Here is a 23,426-nt window from a genome sequence, read left to right as displayed (position 1 = left end):
TTTCTAAATAATAAGTGCAATTTACTATAAGATTTTTTTGTATGAGAAAATATTTTTTTACGAAAAATGAACTTGAAAGTGGATAGCAATTTCTTACTGACTATTCCTATAGTTAATAATTGTTGGTAAAAAATTACACAATGAAATATTTTTAGTTCACATGTAATTAAATTTATAGACATTTTCGTCAAAAATGGTAGATAACATTTCATGAAAATTTTGCGAATTTTAAGTTAAACGTTTCATCGCTCATAAACTGGTGTGCCTTTACGAATATTATTCTTAGAGTAAATTGTCAGCAGATGCGATGAACTAATGCATAGTACAGAAATCTTTATCGGAATAGTGGAATGTGATTAATGTAAAGATGATGTTACTTGAGTTTTGTTGTGTATACATGAGCGTGGGGTTGTTTTTATTTTGTTCATTTAGTGGCTTGTGCGTGTGTTTGTTATTCGTTGATGGTTTTTGGCTGGATGAGGTGTTGTTTTCAATAAAGGCACATGTGTTTTTGTTGTTGTAGGAATGTTTTGGCTTTGCTTGGTTTTGTTTGGCATGCTTCAGTTGTATAGTTGGCGTTGGCGTGGGCTGTTGCATCTTTTAAGTAGGTATGCAACAAGGGAATATAAAGGCATGGAATATTTTCGATTTTTGAGTCATATATTGGTGTTTGTTTATTAAACCTTTTAAATGAAAGTTATTAATATTTTGTCGGTAGTTTAGAAAAAAGTTATTAAGAATATTTAGTAAAATATGTTGAAATTGAAAGTGTATTGAAATTTTCATTATTCAATGTAAAAAATTAATATTCAATTCCAGATGAATTTGGAAATTTTTTGTAATATCTCAGCGTATAGTTTATTCATAAATTGGTAAGTATTTTTTTAATATGACTTTCTTTTGAAAAGAATATTTTTTATGTATATTATTATTTGTTAATTATTTTTTTTTTTTTTTGGAAACCAGTTTAATGTTTTTCTTTGTTGTAAAAGCGATATTTAATTTCAGAGCAACTCCAGACGGATTAAAACAAATTTAAAAAGGTAGAGAATTGGTAAGTTTTCTTTTAAAAATTGGCTTTCTTTCAACTAGAATATTTACGTTTTTATGACCTTTTTATCATCAAAATTACAGGTTTTTAATACCTTATTTTAGTATTTCTTTAATTAATTTTTTTGGAAACTAATGTAATATTTTTAATGTAAAAATAAATATTTAATTTCAGAATAACCCCTTAAAATTTTGACAAATTTTTAGTACTCCTTTGCCTGTAATTTAATAGTGAATTGGTAAGTTTTCTTTAACTTTCTTTTAACCCTGGACAGCCATCCTTATTTTTTGTACATTAACGTCATCCTTCGTCATTTTGACTACGGCTGATTTCAAGACGATATAATTTTCATCGTGAGCGAAAAAGTGAACCAAACTTGAATTTATTTTCTTATTCAATTTGGTTTTAAGTAGTATAAAACAAAAATTCATAAAACGGTCGAATTAGTATAACTTAAATTTACCATTTCCCAATAGACTAAAATGCATTTTAAATCGAAAATGAAATTACGTGTCGTCATTTTGATGACTGTCTAGGAATATCAAGAATATTTGGTTTTTTATGCATATTATTATTTTTTTCATTAGATTTTTTGAAAAGTTATTTAATAATTTTATTTAATATTTAATTTCAGAGTAACCCAAATAAATTTGGACAACTTTTTATATTTCCACTCAGCGTACAATTTAATAGAGAATTGGTAAGTTTTATATTAAAACTTTGGCTTTCTTTCAACTAGAATATTTATTTTATTATATCTTTCACATCGATAACAACACAGTTTTATGAGTTTATTTAGAATACTTCATTATTTCTCTAATTGTTTCAGGTACAAATTTTATGAGATACGTTTTCCAAAGAAAAGTTGAATTCCTTACACCATTTGATAAAATGCCCCAAATATGGTAAGTTACAAGCAAAAATGAAGAATTAAAAATTATATTTCATTACATGGTATTAATTTTTAACAATTTTCATTATTGTTTCCATTTTTTCCAGCAAGATATGTGAAAAAATTACCTACGATGAATAAAAAAAGGATAAGTCAAAATGTCCAAACAGCGGGTTCAAATGAACTACTCTCTTTTCCATGTGGTCATAATTTTTATTCACAAAAAACATTGTATTAAGAACTTTCATCATAAGTTTTTATAATAAAGTACTTTTGCTTAAAGATAGTTTAATTTTAATGTATGAAAATTCTCATAATAGTAAAACGGTTTGTTGTTCCTTTAATTATTTAATTTCTCTATACTGTGGAATGATTGATTTAAAAATAGTCTAGTCGTCGACATTTTAAAGAGACTGTTAACCAATTTTTATTATCGGGTTTCCCACAAAATAAGCAAGTAAACCAAAATAATACTGACTTTTTAACTTGGTAGGTGTATATAAATCTTATGGTGTTGTAAAAATGAACTAAACTACAATGTTATAGATGAACTAAAATTTAAGAAAATTATAAACTAGACAAGTTGAAAAAAATCTTAAGGGCTAAATCATGGTCAATATTACTACAGTTTAGTTCATTTTGCAATGGAAAAGGGTTCACTGTTTTTTCAGTGTACCAGGTTACTACCCAAAATAAACTCTATTAGCGACTCTCCCCTTGCATTAGTATCACTACTTCCCCAAATACTATGATGTGCATTTGCATATCATCCCATAATGAGTTTTGTCTTTGTTTTCAATGACTCCTCAACTAAGGTGTTAACGGTACATGGATGCATCTCCCTATCATGTCCCATGTAGACCGAAGATACCCAGTATTTGCATTTGGATATCTCTAGACTGGCTACAACAGTGTCTGCATTGCTTAATGAAGGAAGCAGAAACAAGTTTAGTTCGTTCTTAGCAATTATACATGCTCGATTTATATCTTTACCGGTATTATGCAAAAGTTTGAAACCCGGAGGCCTTAATTCACAGATCTTATTCCTATATATGTATGGTTCTTGAATAAGAACTATATCTATGTCTCCTTTCATCAAGAGAACTTTTAAGGCAGCACAAGCGGCCTTACAATGGTGAAGATTTATCTGGAGGAACCGTAGAACCATCCAAATTTTCAACCACCGTCACATCAGCCGCTTCAATTGAGTCATCAAGGGCTTCCTCTTCACAGATCTCGTTGACTCTCGCAACAATCCGCGGTTCAGCTTTGGTGATGTTTGAGCCTATAGGAACTTCCCGCATACGATGTTCGTCAATGTCTGCAGTTTTTATGTCTCCTTCGGCTTCGCTAGGAGATTTTTTCACTTCTGACTCTACCGGAGGCTTGTCCGTTTCGGAATCCTTTGGCTGATCGCTTTTGTATACCTTCATATGGATATCATGAAAGCCATAACTTACAAGTCCTTGGGTCTGGGCTAGATGTGGCATCGACTCAATGTTCGATATAAACACCGTCCATCCACCTAATCCAAACGACCAACCTTCCAATCGGCGGTTGGAAGATCTGGGTTAGATTCCTTTAATCTGTTTAGTATCGACTCAGGATCAGGAGGGTTTGCAGGTATCCATGCATGTGCTCTAGTTTTAGCCGGTATGTCTTTTTTATCGACTAACTCCAAAGCGGCTCCTCCCAAACTTCACCAATTAGCATCAAAGCAGCTTTAAAGCAATCCATAGACATCTGGTCCGCAAATGCTATTAACTTATATCGTCCTTGATACCATCCCACATCTTGCCGTCGGGGAGTTGGTCCGGGAAACTTTTTTTCGCACATCTGAGTAGACACCAGACATCGCGTTCTCAATTTCTCCCATTTTTGCTTTGGAACCATACCGTCCAATGCTCCTTTATTAATTATAGCCATCACAAGGCTGTCTTTTGCATCTGAGGCAAACGTTTAGAGGATGGCAGTTCATCCGGTGATCGTTCCCTTTTTCCAGCTTCAAGAATTCCTTGAGCCCATTTTAAGGAATCGCTTTGCTTAGCCGACAGATCCTAATTTCTTTAGGATAAACAAAGCATTTCTGCGTTGTTTGAATCTCTTTCGTGAGGTATTACCTCCTTTTGATGTCGTTACCTTCAAAATGGTTCGACTTGCCAAACTGTCGCCACCTGTCGACGCGTCTACAGGTCGACTAATTGGGCCTGACTCTTGGTCACTGCCCAAATTCACAACTTCAGTCGATGCCCGTCCAATAGGCTCTGAAGTTAGCAACCCAGTGGATGACTTTGAATTTCGCTGCATGGTGGTTTGATTTTCCACCACACGTGAAATTCGTAATAAGTACTTATTACGATGGATGCAGTTACTTGTCGGTTGCTTCTTCAAGAGAGTAATATTCTATGTTAGTAGGACTAAAGTAATTAATTTCAATTTCCATGTTTTCTATCCATATGACAAATATATTTGGCAAAATTGCTATATTCATTGAATTGTTGTCCAATTTCATCGATTTGGCTAATTTTTGTTGTGCGGATTTGCCTTATAAGCATCTGAAATTGCAAAGTCATACAAAATATAAGAAAAATATTATCGTACATATTGATGTTTAACTCCAAAAGTATTTCTTAGAGCCAATACGGATATCAGCTTAGTCAGCATTAAACAGTAAGAAAAAAATTACCAATATCTATCTGGCCTATCTACCTGCTAGTGAAAATAATTATTTGTAATAAATTGACATTTTGGTTTTATTAAAAACGGACGAAATACCGTTTATAGAAAAACTTACCACATTGAAAAATCCATCCATTAAGTACATTATTGAAATCATATTCATGGACTAATGGGACACTTTTGAAATTATTTTCAGGATATATTTGAAATAAAATACACTTGCCAGTATACCATTTTGTATGTAAGGTGGGTATTAAGTTCGATTTTAGCCACTAAAGGCGCTGTGGGCTATTCTCCATCAAGTTATATAAAAATTTGCTTCGAAGAAGTATAATTTTATACTTTTCGTACTAATTTTTTTTAGTTTTACCGGCTAAGCTCGAACTTAGTAATCACCTTTAGGAATTGGATCTTCAAATATTTGGAATATTAAGGAAAATTACTCTTCTTGTTGCAAAATATAGTAAACTCTGGAAATTGGAAAAATTCCCTACATTTGTAGAAAAAATGAAAAATCTGTCCTTTTTTCCCTACAGATGTAATTTAGGAAAAAAATCCCTACAAAAAAGGATTTTTCCCTACGCATGGCATCACTGTGGCATCAACAGAACTGAATGCAGCAACAAAACTCGAAGACACAAATAGTCAAAAAAGGACGTAAAGAAAAGCAAAAGCAGTAGGAAAAATAATAACTCCACACACAATCCCTCTCTGATCTCGTTATTGCAGCAAAACAACTATTACCACAAAAGATACCAACAACACACAAGCAGCATTCCAGAAATTCATCCACACTGTCTCTAGAATCAAAACAACCAACAACAGCATAAAACACGCAATAACAAACACAAACAATCATACAAGATATACACAAAATGTCTCTACACACCCCCTCACATGATGCAATAATTTTCCAATAGCACATTCATTGATTATTTGGAATTATATATACAGTGTAAGGTAAAATATATTTCAAATTTAGGAGGAATATATAAAAAATCAATACACCTGTCAAGGATTATATTAACTACTTTTTATTCTACTTTATCTAAAATTTTTAATGTGAGGAAAATACTCCAATTTATAATAAAAAGGGGAATAAGCGTAGGAAGCCATCATACGAATCGGTAGTGTGGTTAAGTTAATTTTTACTACAAACATTTTTCCTCATACAAAATTTTTTCTTATTAAATTGTCCACATTTCGTAGTAAGATTTTTATATTGCCTATGTATTATTATAATTAAATCAACCATGCATCAACTAAAGTGTTGGAAATTTAATTAAGGAAAAATCCTTCCCATTTCGTAGTTAGTGAACTAAAAAACATTTACTGAAATTTTATAAGTTTTCCGTTAGCGAAGTTAATTTTCGTTGTCGTTACGAAAAATGAACTATATTACAATAAATTTTTTAAACTATGTGGAAGTTACAATGGTCCTTAAATTTACAAAACACTTTTTCTCTGTAGGTCTTCAGTCTCCATTCGGGAGTTTCGGAGGAAAAAAAAACGAAAAATGGAAACGGCTGTTGCATGCTCCACAACGGCAAAATATTTACTTTTTCTGCTCCTCCACTCTTAGCCAAGTTAAGAGTGGTAATAAATTGTCGCCGTCTATGGCTTTGCAACGACGACAACGGCTGATCTTTTTGCGATCGCCTTTATTTGCAAACGTAGAAAATTTGCTTATTTGTATCACCAGCAACTGTCAATTAGTGTCGAGCTACCAATTTTATTGTCATTTGTATGTTGACAAGTGCAATAATAATTGCTCGAATGTAATAATAATAATAACTATACGTTCCATTGCGAGGCCCGAACGAAGGCTACGTGGAAATGGTAGGAATCAATTTAGTATAACACCACTATACTATAGTACAGTCATGAAATGAAATATATCGTTAGCTTAATGTGTTATCACAATGGACTGAATAGTCTAAGTGAGCCTGAATCTTAATCGGGCTGCCACTTTAACCTAACCTAACTTAATGTGTAACAGTGCTAGGTGAAATTTTTGAAATTTTACAGGAGAGACAAAAAACCTAATAAATTGTGAAATAAACCTATTTTCGAAAAACTGTAAATGTAGTTACCATAAATGCTTTCAATAGAAACAGTAAACTTTCCGCAAAATCGCACACAAAAATTGCTATTAAAATTTTTTAGCAAAGCCTACTCAACCTAAAATTTGATTTATCACATTTATTTTAACAGGTGCTGACTTAGCACTTTTACACATCATTACCAAAGAGAGACAAAAACATATATATATATATATATATATATATATATATATATATATATATATATATATATATATATATATATATATATATATATATATATATATATATATATATATATATTCGCAATTTTTCTAGAATTGATTTAGCATTTTTTCGACAAAACTTAAATAATTTGTACCATTTTATCACTCCTTACTCTGAAACAAAAAAAGTTAAACTTACCCTTTAAAGCATGAAAATAACGAGTTATAAAAAATTGCATTAAAAGTTGCATTAAACTTCGTGAGTAGTTAAAATAAAGAATATCTTTGGAGGACATTTCTTGGAAGTGTTTTTAAAGTTGTGGTTGTGAGTATCTGATTCTCGTAATTGTAGATTTTAGTATAGTTTTTTCAACTACCGAAGTAGTTTTAGTCAATTTCATTTTAAGTCATTAGAAAAAAAAATCTATTCATTTCTAATTTCAACTGAAAGGAAATGGTGTCATTGAAAAAAAAAAAGAGAGAAAGAATTAGGTAATTTCCTTTTAATATCTGAAAAATTGCGAAAAAATTGCATTTCGACATAAGCGGTAAGTTTGAATAAATGAAATTAGGTAGAAATATTAATAATTTTCTCGTGTTAGGAGAGGATATTCAAGTTGATTTTTGACAAGAATTTTGTAATCCGTGGGAACATATTAATCTGTTGGAACACAATAACCTGGAACAAAATTTAAAAGATTTTAATTTGTACCTTGCTGTGGGACTTTTATCCCACAGCTTGAATTCGATTCGAATGAAAACGAAAATGTGTTGCAGACAGAATTGACCAAAACCAAAGTCCCTTTTTACGTCGAAAAAAATAATAATAATAAAAACTCATCTCCCGAAAAAATAATAAAAACTCATCGCCCGAAGAGAAAATAAATTAAATACTTGAACATGATTAACTAAGATTAAGGACTCTGAATTTAGAACATTGCTCGGACCCTAATTTTCAATTTTGATCTTTACAACTTGATGACACAACTGTATCAAACAAATAATTTTGGAAACCCCAAGTTGGACATCTATATATAGTATATGATTTAGTTTTATTATATTAACCTATAAATTTTTAAAATTTGGAAGCTGTAATTGTCAACAAGCGCTTGTCGACCCAGCGAATGGATTAAATATTTGTGAGTACTACAAGTTTTTAGTATTAATTTACACTTTTTTTTACAATTTGTTTTCCTATTTATAATTTACTAATGTAGTAGCCATGACCCATTTATGCTTAATAATTAATTGTACCATTATCATGTACTAAATTTCTTGTCCATTAATTCGAAATTGAAGATGTGACCGTATAGAATGATAAAAGGGCTGACGAAATGGATAATGGTCGGCATGGCAGGGAGGGTTTTCCGATCAACACTAGATATCATTACCATCTAGATATCTAAACTCACGACTTCTATCTCCTTTAAAAGACATATGCATCTGTCGTTATTAAACAAAAAAATAATAATAATAAAATCGGAGGAGAATACATATGCTACCCATATATTTTATTCAGTATGTAGCGGAATCGGATCTAACTTCCTTGCCAAAAGAACGCACCCTCCATTGAGCACGGCCGGGACCTATGGCCGAGGTCAAGAGGAGTTAGGGTCAGATTGGAGAGTCGTTACATGGTCTTAGAAATATTTCCAATTTTTTTTTGCTGGGAATTCGAGAATTCGAGTAAGTGGTAAAATATTTGTAGGTTTTCCTCATAAAAAGTCAATTATATATTTAATAGAAAACACACTGGATTGATTAGTAATCGTTGGACGGATAATTATTCGTAAAATAATTTGAAATTCCTTGTGCCCAGCTGAATGGCCGCATGAATTGCAATATCTGGATGAATATTTCGCAATTATTAGTATAATAAACGCAAATTATTGTAATAAATTATTTCCGATATGTTAAAATTTAGCCGGTTTAGTTTGCTGCTCCGTCCTAATTTAAGCTTAACTTCAATTGTTAGAAATGAACCAACAAACAACTACATCATTTATGTGTTTAGGTAGATATTATTACACCCGTAGTTTTATCATAGCTTTCAATTTGTTTAAAGTGAACTGAGTTCTATGACCCCTTTGGATTTTTGCATTTGTCACAACTGTCTAATATTTTGAAGGCAATTGCGATTGCGCAATTGTTGTTTGAGCACACAATTGAAAGTTATAACAGAAAACTACAATATGGGGTTCTCCGCCATGCGCATCGAGACACAATTCTGCATTTCTATAGAATTTGTAATAGGGAAATAAGCTACAACGTTATAAAACCAAGTTAAGTCATCATTCAACCGTTGAACGGAACGGACGTGTTTTTTTAATAGCGGACTAACTCATCGTAATAAGTACCTACTACGAATTTCAAGTGTGGTGGGATATTAAGCCACCATGCAGCGAAATTCAAATTCATCCACTTGGTTGCTAACTTCAGGGCCCAGTGGACGGGTATCGACTGGAGTTATAAATTTGGGCAATGACCAAGAGTTAGGCCCAATTATTCGACCTATAGACGGGTCGACAGGTGGCGACACTTTGACAAGTCGAACCTTTTCTAAGGTAACGACATCAAAAGCAGGTAATCCTTCACGAAAGAGATTCAAGGAACGCAGAAATGCTTTGTTTATCCTAAAGAAATTAGGATCAGTCGACCCAAGCAAGTTGTCGGCTAAACAAAGCGATTCCTTAAAATGGTCTCAAGAAAGTCGTGAAGCTGGAAAAAGGGAACGATCACCGGATGAGCTGCCATCCTCCAAAAGGAATCAAAGATCGTTCGCGTCAGTTGCTAAAGACAGCCTTGTGATGGCTATCATTAATAGAGGAGCATTGGACGATATGGTTCCAAAGTAAAAATGGGGGGAAATTGAGAATGCTTTGTCTGGCGTCTACCCACAAGTGGTGGAAAAGTTTCCCGGCCCAGATCCTCGACACCAAGAGGCTGGTTGGTATCAAGGACGATTTAAGCTAGTCGCATGTGAGGACCAGGGGTCTATAGAATGTTTTAAGCTGCTTTGATACTAATTGGTGAAGTTTAGAAATGAGCTGCTCTAGAGTTAATCGAGAAGAAAGACATACCGGCTAGACCAAGAGCACATGCGTGGCTACCTGCAAACCTTCCTCTGCTTGACGATTCGATAAAAAAAATTCACAACAATTTTTCCAATTGAAGTCTTAATTGAGTTTTAAAAAATATTCTATTAAATATTTTATTGATTCAATTTCGAATTGAATATGAAACTTTTTTAATTTTTTTATTTATTTATTTATTCATTATTAAGTTACAATTGAAATTGATAATGGCTTAATGGCATGACAACTAAGGTCTTAAGCTCACAAGGTGTATTTATTACATTTATTCTTTATAATTATAGATAATATTCTTTATTTTATAGATAATTATACAATGATGTGTCTTTCAAAAATTTTAAAATTTTACTTATGTTGTTAAATATAGGAATTGAAATTAATTCGAGCGGATCGCAATTGTGAAAAATTTGTTTCTAATGAGATCAATATACCACCATGGTATATTGCATTTTCCCGACTGTCACTTTTGCTCAGTAACTAACTTATTACCCTGATATAGCTAAAAATAAAAAAATAAATTAAAAAAAAACTTCATACTCAGAATTATTTTAGTTATAACCTATTATTGGTTATTTTCTGTTAAAGAAAGAAAGTTAAACTATATCTAATAAAATATAAGAATTATTGAAAAAAAAAACATTGCATAATTTTAGGGGTAGGTTAGGTTGGATCATTTTGACTATTCAGTCCATTGTGATATTTTTAGGGATAAGAAATAGAGGTTTAGCATGATTTTTAAACTATATTCTCTTAATATTTTCCTTTGATATTTTTCGCAAAAACAGCAGCACTTTTAAGAAAACAAATTACATGGCACGAGTGATCACTTGTTATTAGGTTTTTGTTAAGGAATAACTAAAGATTGACAACACAGCGAATTGTGGAGGCAAAACGAATAGAGATCCATCTTTATTGTGTCTATTCTTAAAAAAGATGGCGTGATTCCTCACTAGTTCCTCCCTTTTTAGTGTATAAGGTATTAAGAATTTATACGAATAAAAAAGAAATATTTTAAAAATGTGATAGTTCAATAAAAATATTCTGTAAAAATTAGAATTTTTAAAAGAACTTTACAAATTTATAGCATATTGTTAGGAGCTTAGAATGATGTCATAAATTGGATATTAATGTTAGTACAAAACGAAAAATTTCAGTAAAAATATTCCGTAATCATTTTTTGACATAGAGAATCAGAAATAAGCGGATCCTCTTGCGAAGTCGAGGGAGATACCAAAGATGTAGACATGGATAGACACCGTATGCGAGAGGAGGTTTCTACAGCCTCAAAACTCACCAAAGTTGAACCTATGGTTATTGCGAGAGTCACCGAGATCTTTGAAGAGGACATTCTTGAAACGGCTGATGTGACGGTTGTTGAAAATCCTCCAGATAAATCGTCACCATTGTAAGGCTGCATGTGCTGCCTTAAAAGTTCTCCTGATGAAAGGAGTGTATGGGGAATTGGTGACATTAATGCAAGAGGAGAGTAACTCCTAGAGTTCATTTTGCGTACTAATTTGGTAGCCCCAACCTTTGTCACTAAAAACAGGCAAGAGGTTTTGGACGTCACCTTGGCAAGAACTGAATGAAATGATATCTGATTGGCAGGTTTTAAGTGAATATAACTTCTCAGATCATCGCTACATCAGTTTCAAATTAGATGTTCATACCACCAAGACCATATTTCCGCCAAATGTTAGGAAAGCTGATTGGAATAGGTATAGCGAATCGTTCAATTTGATGATACCGGAAATACCAGAGCCAAATATGAGCACTGTGCAAGATATCGAACCCGCAGTGGTGATGATTACTAAGGCCTTCAACATCTCACTGGAAGCTGCATGCCCTAGAGGGAAGCCAAGGGGAAAAAATCGACCACCATGGTGGTCTACGGATTTAACTAATATGAGGAAATCATGCAGGAAGCTCTTTGACAAAGCAAAGTCCACCAGAGCTCCTGAGGATTGGGACGCTTACAAGAAGAATCTGAAAGAATACAAGCGAGAACTGAAAAAGGCTCAGCATAGCTCTTGGAATGATTACTGCAGCAGTATTGAAAATACGTCCGAGGCTTCCAGACTACGGAAGGTACTAGCATCCACTAACTCTGACCTATGTTGCCAGCTTCTTTTTATACTGCGTATTAAACAAGTTAGAGTAGCTTTGAAACAATGAATCATATCACTAGCATTTCGTAGAGGAGAAAAATGCCAATAATGAATATAATTGATCTATTTTTTACGAAATTGCATTACCCAACAAAAATGTCATAAACTTTAAAACTAATTAAATATAGCACTTCCGTAATTAGGCTTTCCAGATGGCCGGGATTTGTCCCGGAATTTCGTCCCCAGGAAGTGTCCCGAATCTTTCTCAAAGTTTGCTAAAAATTCCGGAATTTCAATTGCTATATTATGTATATATTCTAATTTTTCCCATTTTCTAGAAAAGAAATGGTTTGAAATGAAATCTTTTTCAAAAATAGGTTTGGTTTTGGATTTTCATATGTTTTAATTGCACATTTTTCTGTCAGACATTTCATTTAATCTCATCAATAACTAAAAAAGTCAATTTACCATCACTGTCTTTCGCTATCACAATCAGCTGTTACTTGAGCAGTAAAAGTAAAATATATCCCTAAATATATAAATTAATTTCAAATTCAGGAAAATGTATTTTTACAAATTATAATAATCAGTTCATGTTAGGTATAGTGACAGCCGGGCTTAGACATATTCCGGGACGCATATTTAAGGAGATATGGGCAAAAGAAGTTTTTCATATAAAAATCATATTCAGCCCATTGTAATACCACAGTGGTGAACTTCTCTCTTATCATTAAGTGCTGCCCGATTCTATATTTAGCTCAATAACAAGGGACCTCGTTTTCATAGTCAGAACCGCGTTCTACATTGCGGTGAAACCACAGAGAGAGCTTTGAAACACTCAGAAAAGTCGCCAGGGATAGTCCACCGCTGAAAAAATTTTGTTGGTTGGTTCAAACTAGGTTTGAACCCATGGTTAGGTTAGGTTAAAGTGGCAGCCCGATTAAATTTCAGGCTCACTTAGACTATTCAGTCCATTGTGATACCACATTTAACTAAAAGTGCCTATTACATATGGGCACTTCTAGTCTTAACCACTGAACCTTCTCTATTATTTACTTTTGTGGAACCAACCAGATTGCTCCAAAAACATTAACAAACTGCTTAAGTTAACGTTTTCCAGGTCAGCCAGTAATCTAAAGCTATATGCTCCTAAAATTCGCTTACGCCTTACACAAAAAGCAGGACACTCACACAAGAGGTGTTTAATTGATTCCTTTTCCTCCACGTCATGACAGCTTATACAATAGTCATTATACTTCGCACCTATAGTTTTTGCAAATTCGCCTATCAGGCAGCGACCCGTTATAGCAGATATTAGGAGTGCTATCTGACGCCTTGAGAACACTAGCATATCTAGTGTGCGGTTTAAGTTTAAATGGGGCCATATTTGCTTGGTGTCGTTACAACCCTTGCAATTTTCCCATCGAATATTGGCCATCATAACAGCCTTCTCACGCAGTAAGAGCTTGCAGGTGGCCAGAGGCATACCAACAGATTCTAGTTCCCCTGGAATATGTAAGGTAGTTCCTAGCCTTGCTAACACATCTGCTTCACAGTTCCCCGGTATGTTCCTATGACCAGGCACCCATATTAGGTGAATATTTTACTGCTCAGCCATCTCGTTGAGAGATTTGCGGCAGTCTATGGCCGTTTTTGAGTTAAGGAACACAGAGTCCAAGGATTTTATTGCAGGTTGACTGTCTGAGTATATATTAATGCCAATATTTGTTGGAACATTACTTCTCAGCCAATTCACCACCTCTCTTATTGCCAATATTTCAGCCTGAAAAACACTACAGTGATTAGGTAATCTTTTCGCTATTCGAATTTCCAGATCTTTAGAATATACTCCGAACCCCACTTGTCCATTCAATTTGGAGCCATCAGTATAGAAATCTATATATCTTTTATTCCCCGGGGTCTGTGTACACCACGCCTCACTGTTGGGAATTAGAGTTTCAAACTTTTTGTCGAAAAGTGGTTTTGCCAGGGTGTAATCCACTACGTTAGGCACATCTGGCATTACTTTGAGGACCGAACTATGACCGTACATTTTTTCCGACCACAGCGATAGCTCGCGCAACCGCACAGCCGTTGTTGCAGCTGACTGTTTGGCCAAAATGTCTAAAGGTAATAGATGTAGCATGACATTAAGGGAGTCTGTTCCTGTCTTACTAAATGCGCCTGAGATACATAAGCTCGCCATACGCTGAACTTTATCTAAACAAGTCGGTTTCTGAAGTGCCGGCCACCAGACTACAACACCATATAGCATTATAGGTCTAACCACTGCCGTGTATAGCCAATGCACAATTTTTGGTCTTAGTCCCCACTTTTTCCCTATTGCCTTTTTGCACGAGTACAAAGCTACCGTGGCTTTTCTCGCCCTCTCTTCAATATTAAGCCTAAAATTCAGCTTCCTGTCCAAAATAACGCCAAGGTATTTTGCACACTCACCAAAGGGAATTTCAGTACACCCTAAGGAAATGGGCCTAACCGTGGGAGTTTTGCGATCTTTGCAGTACATGACTATTTCTGTCTTTGCTGGATTTACACCAAGACCATTATCTTTCGCCCATTTCTCAGTCATCCGGAGAGCTCTCTGTATAATATCTCTGATTGTGGATGGGAATTTTCCCCTGACTGCTAGCGCCACATCATCTGCGTATGCCACCACTTTTATCCTTTCTTTTTCTAGAGAAACCAGAAGGTTGTTTATAGCAACATTCCAAAGAAGAGGTGATAGAACTCCTCCTTGGGGAGTGCCTCTGTTCACATACCTTTGTATGTTTGCTTGCCCTAGTGTGGCTGAAATACGTCTCTTTATTAGAAGTTCGTCTAACAGCCTAAGTATACCTGGATCAACATTCAGAGTTGTCAGTCCATTTAATATCGAGCTCGGATGGACATTATTGAACGCCCCTTCGATGTCTAGAAACACCACGATTGTGTATTCTTTGACAGATAGTGAGCTTTCAATAAAGCTGACCAGTTCATGCAATGCGGTCTCAGTAGACCTGCCCTTCGAGTATGGATGCTGTCGTTTCGAGAGCAAACTTGAATCCACGCTAGTTCTAAGATACATGTCTATCATCCTCTCCAGGGTCTTAAGTAGGAATGAGGATAAGCTGATTGGTCGGAAATCCTTCGCACTCGAGTGAGAGGCTTTTCCTGCTTTAGGTATGAAGACGACTTTTGTTTCCCTCCACTTTTCTGGAATATATGCTAAGTTTACACATTGTTTATATATCACCGTCAACCAGGGGATAATTCTTTCAACCACTGCCTGTAGCTCCGCCGGAGTAATTCCATCAGGTCCGGGGGATTTGAATGGTCCAAAGCTATTTAAAGCCCATTTTATTCTAGATTCCGACACAATTTCCTCGATAGGAAATGATCGCCGAGCCTCTGTTACACCGCCGGAACATGGTTCAACCGTCTGATTTCCAGGGAAGTGTGTGTCCAAAAGTACCTCCAACGTCTCCTCACTGGACGTTGTCCAATTTCCCTCCGATGTTTTAATGAAACCTGGAGCGGTGTTAGTGGATGCTAGTACCTTCCGTAGTCTGGAAGCCTCTGACGTATTCTCAATACTGCTACAGTAATCATCCCAAGAGTTTTGTTGAGACCTTCTCAGTTCTCGTTTATATTCTCTCAGATTCATCTTGTAAGTGTCCCAATCCTCCGGAGCTCTTGTGGACTTTGCTTTGTTAAAGAGCTTCCTGCAGGATTTCCTCATATTACTTAACTCCGTAGTCCACCATGGCGGCCCCTTGGCTTTCCTCTAGGGCATGCAGCTTTCAGTGAAATGTTGAAGGCCTTAGTAATCCGCTCCACTGCGTGTTCGATATCTTGCACAGTGCTCATATTTGTCTCCGGCACTTCCGGTATCATCAAATTGAACGATTCCCTATACCTATTCCAATCAGCTTTCCTAACATTTGGCGGAAATATGGTCTTTGAAGTAGGAACAGCCAATCTGAAACTGATGTAGCGATGATCTGAGAAGCTATGTTCCCTCAAAACTTGCCACTCAGATATCTTATCATTCAGTTCCGGAGAGGTCAACGTTACGTCCAAAACCTCTTGTCTGTTCCTGGTGACGAAGGTTGGTGCATCTCCCTTATTGCAAACTACCAGGTTAGTACGCAAAATAAACTCTATTAGCGACTCTCCCCTTGCATTAGTATCACTACTTCCCCAAATACTATGATGTGCATTTGCATCGCATCCCATAATGAGTTTTGTCTTTGTTTTTAGTGACTCCTCAACTAAGGTCTTAACGGCACAGGGTGGCATATCCCTATCATGTCCCATGTAGACCGAAGATACCCAATATTTGCATGTGGATATCTCTAAACTGGCTACGACAGTGTCTGCATTGCTCAATGAAGGAAGCAGAAACAAGTTTAGTTCGTTTTTAGCAATTATACATGCTCGATTTATATCGTTACCGGTATTATGCAAAAGTTTGAAACCCGGAGTGCTTAATTCACAGATCTTGTTCTTATATATGTATGGTTCTTGAATAAGAACTATATCTATGTCTCCTTTCATCAGGAGAACTTTTAAGGCAGCACAAGCGGCCTTACAATGGTGAAGATTTATCTGGAGGAACCGTAGAACCATCCAAATTTTCAACCACCGTCACATCAGCCGCTTCAATTGAGTCATTAAGGGCTTCCTCTTCACAGATCTCGGTAACTCTCGCAACAATCCGCGGTTCAGCTTTGGTGAGGCTTGAGCCTGTAGAAACTTCCCGCATATGATTTTCGCCATAGTCTGCAGGTTTTATGTCTCCTTCGGCTTCGCTAGGAGATTTTTTCACTGCTGACTCTACCGGAGGCTTGTCCGTTTCGGTATCCTTTGGCTGATCGCTTTTGTATACCTTCATATGAATATCATGAAAGCCATAACTTACGCGTCCTTGGGTCTGGGCTAGATGTGGCAGCGACTCTATGTTTAATATAAACACCGCATGTCGTCTTGGTCCATCCACCTCATCCAAACGACCAACCTTCCAATCGGCGGTTGGAAGATCTGGGTTACATTATTTTAGTCTCTCTAATATTGACTCAGGATCAGGAGGGTTTGCCGGTATCCATGCATGTGCTCTAGGTTTAGCCGGTATGTCTTTTTTATCGACTAACTCCAAAGCGGCTCCTTCCCAAACTTCACCAATTAGCATCAATGCAGCTTTAAAGCAATCCATAGACCTCTGGTCTGCAAAAGCTATTAACTTATATCGTCCTTGATACCATCCAGCATCTTGCTGTCGAGGACTTGGTCCGGGAAACTTTTTTCGCACCTCTGAGTAGACACCAGACATCGCGTTCTCAATTTCCCCCCATTTTTCCCTTGGAATCATACCGTCCAATGCTCCTTTATTAATAATAGCCATCACAAGGCTGTCTTTTGCAACTGAGGCAAACGATCTTTGATCCCGTTTAGAGGATGGTAGCTCATGCGGTGATCGTTCCCTTTTTCCAGCTTCAAGAATTCCTTGAGCCCATTTTAAGGAATCGCTTTCCTTAGCCGACAACGTGTTTGGGTCGACTGATCCTAATTTCTTTAGGATAAACAAAGCATTTCTTCGTTCCTTGAATCTCTTTCGAGAGGGATTGCCTCCTTTTGATGTCGTCACCTTAGAAAAGGTTCGACTTGCCAAAGTGTCACCGCCAGTCGACCCGTCTACAGGTCGACTAATTGGGCCTGACTCTTGGTCGCTGCCCAAATTTATAACTTCAGTCGTTACCCGTCCACTGGGCCCTGAAGTTAGCAACCCAGTGGATGACTTTGAATTTCGCTGCATGGTGGTTTATTATTTCCACCACACGTGAAATTCGTAATAAGTACTTATTACGATGAAATACTCCGCTATTAGAAAACACGTCCGTTCAGTTCGACGGTTGAATAAAGGTTTGAACCCATGACACGGTGCCAAATAAAACGATTTTGTTTAATAGAATATCCCAGCAAAAAAAGAGCTTCCAAAAAAGTAGTTTGGATCCCCAATCTGTGATCCGGATGTAGTGCAAACTTGGATCATCTCCCTTTTTGGATCCTTTGCATTGCTTTAGAAGTTGTGCCCTGGAAGTTAATTTGAATGAAGAAATTTAAAAAGCGAAAAAAAAAATTGTTTTCAACCAATTTCACTTTTTTTCATCCATATGTTTTATTATTACACAATTATTTTCCTATTATCTAATTTTTACAATTTGAAAAACTTTTTCGCTCCGACCAGGGGTTGAACCTGGGTTTGCTGGCACCATAACAGAACGCCTTAGCACACTCAGCCACAAACGCCATTAAACGTAAAGCGTCGAAAGGTCAATTAAAATGTTTGTGATATGATCGTAATACGACACCAAGGAATAACATTCTAAAAAAAAAATTCTCGTAATTTGCAAAACCTTCTCAAAAGAACTTCCATGGAAGCGAAAAAGTCAAACGGCACAGGTTCAAATCCCAGCGGGGATGAAATTTATTTTTTTATTATTTTTTTACTTTTTTTTATTAATTTCTATTCTTTATTTTTTTATTAGTTTTCTATTTTTTGTAAAATTTAACTGTACAAAATTTGCACTTAAAAAAGCCTGATTGCGTTCTTTCTAATACATGTCCACAAGGACTGCATCGAAAGTAGAAAAAAATCATTGGGGGATCCCAAGATGCGCTTTAGAAGAAATGTTTGTGCACTTGTCCAAAAGGACTGCATCGGAAGTGGAAAAAATTATTGGGGGATCCCACGATCCGCTTTAGAATAAATGTTTGTGGACTTGTCCAAAAGGACTGCATCGGAATTTGAGAAAACTCGATGGGAGATTCTGGGATGGGCTTTAAAAGAAATGTTTGTGGAACAACTTCCAATTTTTTTTTGCTGGGATGTTAATATTAAATGAAAGCCCACGAAACTTATTTCATTAAACATTGTACAAAAGTCAGCCAGGTCAATTGTAAAGTCTTGTAAGACTAACAAATCGAAAAAATCCGTATGATGTTATGTTAACCATAATCGTATTTTGACGTAATACATCTCTTATTTCTCTATCCACTTTAGCACAGACGCATGAAATCGCCCATATAAATTGAATAATCTACTCGAATCATTTGTTCTCTCATTTTTTCGTATATTTCTATATCAGCTCACATGCTTTATTGCATGTGAACTTCTTGCGCTTTTATGTTTTGCACAACATTTGAAACTGCCTACTTGTAGCACCATTTTCTTGCATCCATGACAATTTATGGTGGTTGCAAAGTTCAATGCACTTGGAGGAGTTTTGTGCGAATAGGGCGTTGACGCATGCAAAGTAAAATAAAAAATCCAACTATTCCACTTTTCACAAAAATTAAGTGATATTATTAAACACAAATCAATAAATAGCGAAAGAAATTATAAATCCGTATTTCAACCTCGTCGGCCAAGAGCATTCATACACTGAAAAAATATTTACGTGATATTAAAGATTACGCAAACTTAATTTTATGATGCGCAGTTTATACAATATTAAGATAAATTTCTTTAAAATAATGAAATTTTAATTAAAATAAAATTTAAAATTTTCTCTAAAAATTCTTTTTATTAAATTTAGGGCACAGATTTTGAAAATCTGCGTCCCTCCGTTAAAGTCGTATATCATTGAACTAAAGCAAATTTTCCTTAAAGTACAGAAACACATTTTTGTTTTAAAGAATTCGTCCTTAAAGTAACTGAAATATTGAATTTTTAGATTTAAGATAAAAATGCTTCAAATATAGGCTAAGACTTATTTTGAGGATTTAGCATCTTTGGTTTAAAGTTTTGTACTTTGAAGTTAATAATCCATAAACGAAAATATAAGTTCCTTTATAGATTAATTGCTATGAATTTGACGAATTAGAATAAATTGCGAAACTAAAATTTTGAAAAAAATATTTTTTCCCGTTTCCTACTATTAAATGAAGATATTGTTATAAAAATATATATAAAAAATACATTATTTTGAAAACCAGCAGTAATTTTTTGTTTTGTCAAAGACTTTTTGTTGATTTTAACAATTCAACATATGTGTTAAATAAGATAGATAATAAGAAATATATTAATATGATGTCATTATTTTACAACGAAAGAAATGTTTCATTAAAAGAACGAAATGTTACGTTCTTTTAACAAATTTTGTTCTTCATAGTTGTATGTAAAACTTTCGTACTTTTTATGAAACATTTCCGTACTTTGTATGGAACAGTTTCGTACTTTTTATGATACAGTTTCGTACTTTTTATGAAAAACTTTCGTACTTTTTATGAAAAAATTTGTACTTTTTATGAAACAGTTTTGTGCATTTTATGAAACATTTTCGAACTTTTAAAAAAAGTTTATAGCACAAAATGAATTAGGTAATAGTAACAAGCTTGAAAAATGTAATCACTACTTTATATCTTAAGTGTTTGAAAATTTTTAGTTTGGATGCTTCACTTTTATTCATTGCATGCTGTCACCCAAATAAGAATTAGCATAGCCATTCATTAAAAAATGAATAAAGGAATAAGCTCAAACACATTATCAAAGACAATTTTATGACGCGAACGAAAATCGTTATTTCAAAGCAAAAAATTTCGTACTTTTTATGAAGTACGAACCTTTTACGAAGCAAAGTTAATATATAATATTTCGTAGAAGTATTGTATATTCGTAAAATGTTATTCGTAAAATTTACGAAAATTTCGTTGTTTTAATGAAGAATTCACGAAGAATAGTTAATGAAGAATGTTTCGTAAAATAAATGTGGTCGTCAGTCCTTTTATACATCCTCAAAACAATCGCTTCTCTAACATATGTCCCAAACATATTTTGCAGGAAGCTGATATATTCTTGAATATTGCCGAGACATTATTTTGTTTGTTTTATGTGAACATATTATACGTTTGAAAGCATTTTGAGACTAAAAATGGAAGCATTTTCTCCCAAAGAAGATTGTGCTAAACATCATTCTCACTTGTACGAGTTGTTTAGTTCTTAGCACTTTTTCTATAATACCAACAATGTAGAAGAAATTATTGTGCAATAGCGATAACGTGAACACGCTTTTTCTTACAATAACTACTCCGTAACGCTGAAAATCATGAAATTTTACGTACACCTACGGAATGTTTTAGTGGTCTACTTTGATTTTTTCGTGAATTTGTTTTATAATTCCATACCCGCTGATATTTTTCCGGTCTCTTTTTTAAATTTTTCATAAAATTAAATTAAGTTTTTAATACTATTAATAACAAAACCAAAAAACTATCACGTGTAAAACTCACGAATATGGATATGTTTTGTTCTGAAATTCGTTGAAGTTCGTGATCTCCCTTGGTTTTAATTAGTTCACGAAACTGCAAGAGCACTGTATTCGATTTTATAAATTTTAAAATTTTGCCTTTCGCCTGGACTGAGAATCGAACCGCGGACCATGTTCGACATTCAATTTTAACTACGAAACTTCAAAATGTGGGTTATTAAAGTCGCTCTCTGAATAAAATATCACAACATACCAATGTTTACTCGAAATTTCTAAATTTATATATGTTTACATTCACACACATTTTTAATGGAAAATTTATTTCCCAAACATTATATAGTCTAACACATTAACATAAGTGTCCCAAACATTTTATCTAGTTTAGGAGCATTACATTTTTGCATTGAAATATATTGTGCTTAAAAATTCTGTCTGAAATACATTTTGTTTACATCGGAACATATTTTCTATCAGTGTACGTTTCATTACTTTACAAAAATTGTAAGAGACTAAAATTTAATTTCGTACAATAATTTTCGCTGTATTTCCATTCTTATGTATATAGCGATAAAATATCAATTAGTTCATTCTTACTATGTGAGACTTCTCGGAAACGTTGGAATATAAATTTTTTTAATACTGCACTCCGGCCTAAGAAATTTCGGACTAAATTTTCATTCATGTTGCACATTGAACAGCGATGAATTGCATTTTGTTGAAGGGGATTTTCATTAAAACAAATCATGTTTTAGGGTCCATATTATTTCATCATTGGAAAAATTAAACTGCTTTTCCAATATGGTTATTGATTATTTTGACGGAGAGTCTGCTAGTCACTTTCCTCTATCAAAAAAAAATTGTGGTTAAAGACTTTTCCTATTTCTTATACGTAATGTCATAAAGTAATGCTGGTGATATTTCCGAGAGTATCAAACCTTCTTTTAATTGGTTTCTGTGTAATGTGAAACGCTGTTCGGATACGACTATAAGAAAGAGGTCTCTTGTCAACTGAGGTCGTAGTTCACTACAGTAATTTCCTGAAGGCCGTTCAAAATCGGTTGTTGTTTCGGAAACCATTGAAGCTGTGCACCAACTGACATTTCAAGCTCGTCATGTGATCTATTGAGACAATCTTAGGCATTAGTAGGCCCAACATACATTCAATATTATCACAATGGACTGAATAGTCTAAAAGAGCCTGCAACTTAATCGGGCTGCCACTTTAACCTAACCTATATTCAATATTGCATGAACATCGCATTAGATTCCACACAATTTGTTGTTGCTACCTTCATCATTCGGTTGTGCTGCCCGAACTTAATAGTGCTCATGACCAAATTAAAGACCAATTTCTTCTCAATTAAATATTTTATTTTATTTTACTTAAATATATATAGTATAAATCCAAAAACAATGTATTTGATCAAATGTCTTGTAATTACGCTACAGCCTTCAATAATGAAGTTATCGTGTTGAAATTCTTTTGTCTGCAGGTAGGTCAAGTTTGAAAATGGGCTATATCGGCCCATATTTTTCGTTCTTTATCATCGAGACATTGCAATTTCTATCCGATTTGCTTGAAAATTGAAATCTTAAGTTATTATAGGTTCGCAAATGTGTGTGTGGTATAAGAAGTGTATCGGTTTCGTCTAACCTCAATAAAGGCCGATCTTCCGATTTGAATTCTTGAATCTAGAAAACCGATATTTTTATCCGATTTGATTAAAATTTGAAATCGACATGTACTTTATTTTCCTGAAATTGTAAATCTAGAACCATTAATTGATATATCAAATTTACTTTATACTGGTATGGGTTTGATATATTCCTCATTTACACCGCTCTCCCGTATTAACTTCAGTGAAAAAAGCGTACTAATCACCCAAATTGGATGTGACTAGAAGTAACATTTCCGAGTTTAGTTTTGGTTAGATTTGACATCATATTAAGTCCAGAATCTTATTGAGACAACATATGTATAAACTTTATATTTATCTTCGGGAAGCATACCATTTGATATCTTTGGGAGAGTACCGGAACCAGCAGTATTCAAGTTAAACCACTCCTCC

At 34.5% G+C, this 23,426-nt stretch overlaps 1 protein-coding gene and 1 long non-coding RNA gene across 8 annotated transcripts in view; both read left to right on the top strand.

Annotated features, from left to right (window-relative positions):
• The window catches only part of spri (Src homology 2 domain-containing protein sprint), a 996,502-nt gene that overhangs the window by 427,030 nt on the left and 546,046 nt on the right, over positions 1-23,426 (top strand). The gene's annotated exons all lie outside the window — the stretch shown is intronic.
• On the top strand, positions 818-1,948 carry LOC142229008 (uncharacterized). 2 transcript variants are annotated; one of them, XR_012720301.1, is made up of 5 exons: positions 818-872; positions 993-1,054; positions 1,226-1,289; positions 1,686-1,751; positions 1,881-1,948. It is a non-coding gene; the product is annotated as an uncharacterized LOC142229008 (long non-coding RNA). The 2 variants fall into 2 exon arrangements; XR_012720300.1 differs by lacking the exon at positions 818-872 and having other exon boundaries at positions 979-1,054.

This window comes from Haematobia irritans, chromosome 3 (genome assembly GCF_050003625.1).
Source record: "Haematobia irritans isolate KBUSLIRL chromosome 3, ASM5000362v1, whole genome shotgun sequence".
In the NCBI taxonomy this organism is placed as follows: Eukaryota; Metazoa; Arthropoda; class Insecta; order Diptera; family Muscidae; genus Haematobia; species Haematobia irritans.
The sequence above is the reverse complement of the archived record's forward strand: the minus strand, read 5'-3'. Positions and strand labels throughout refer to the sequence as shown.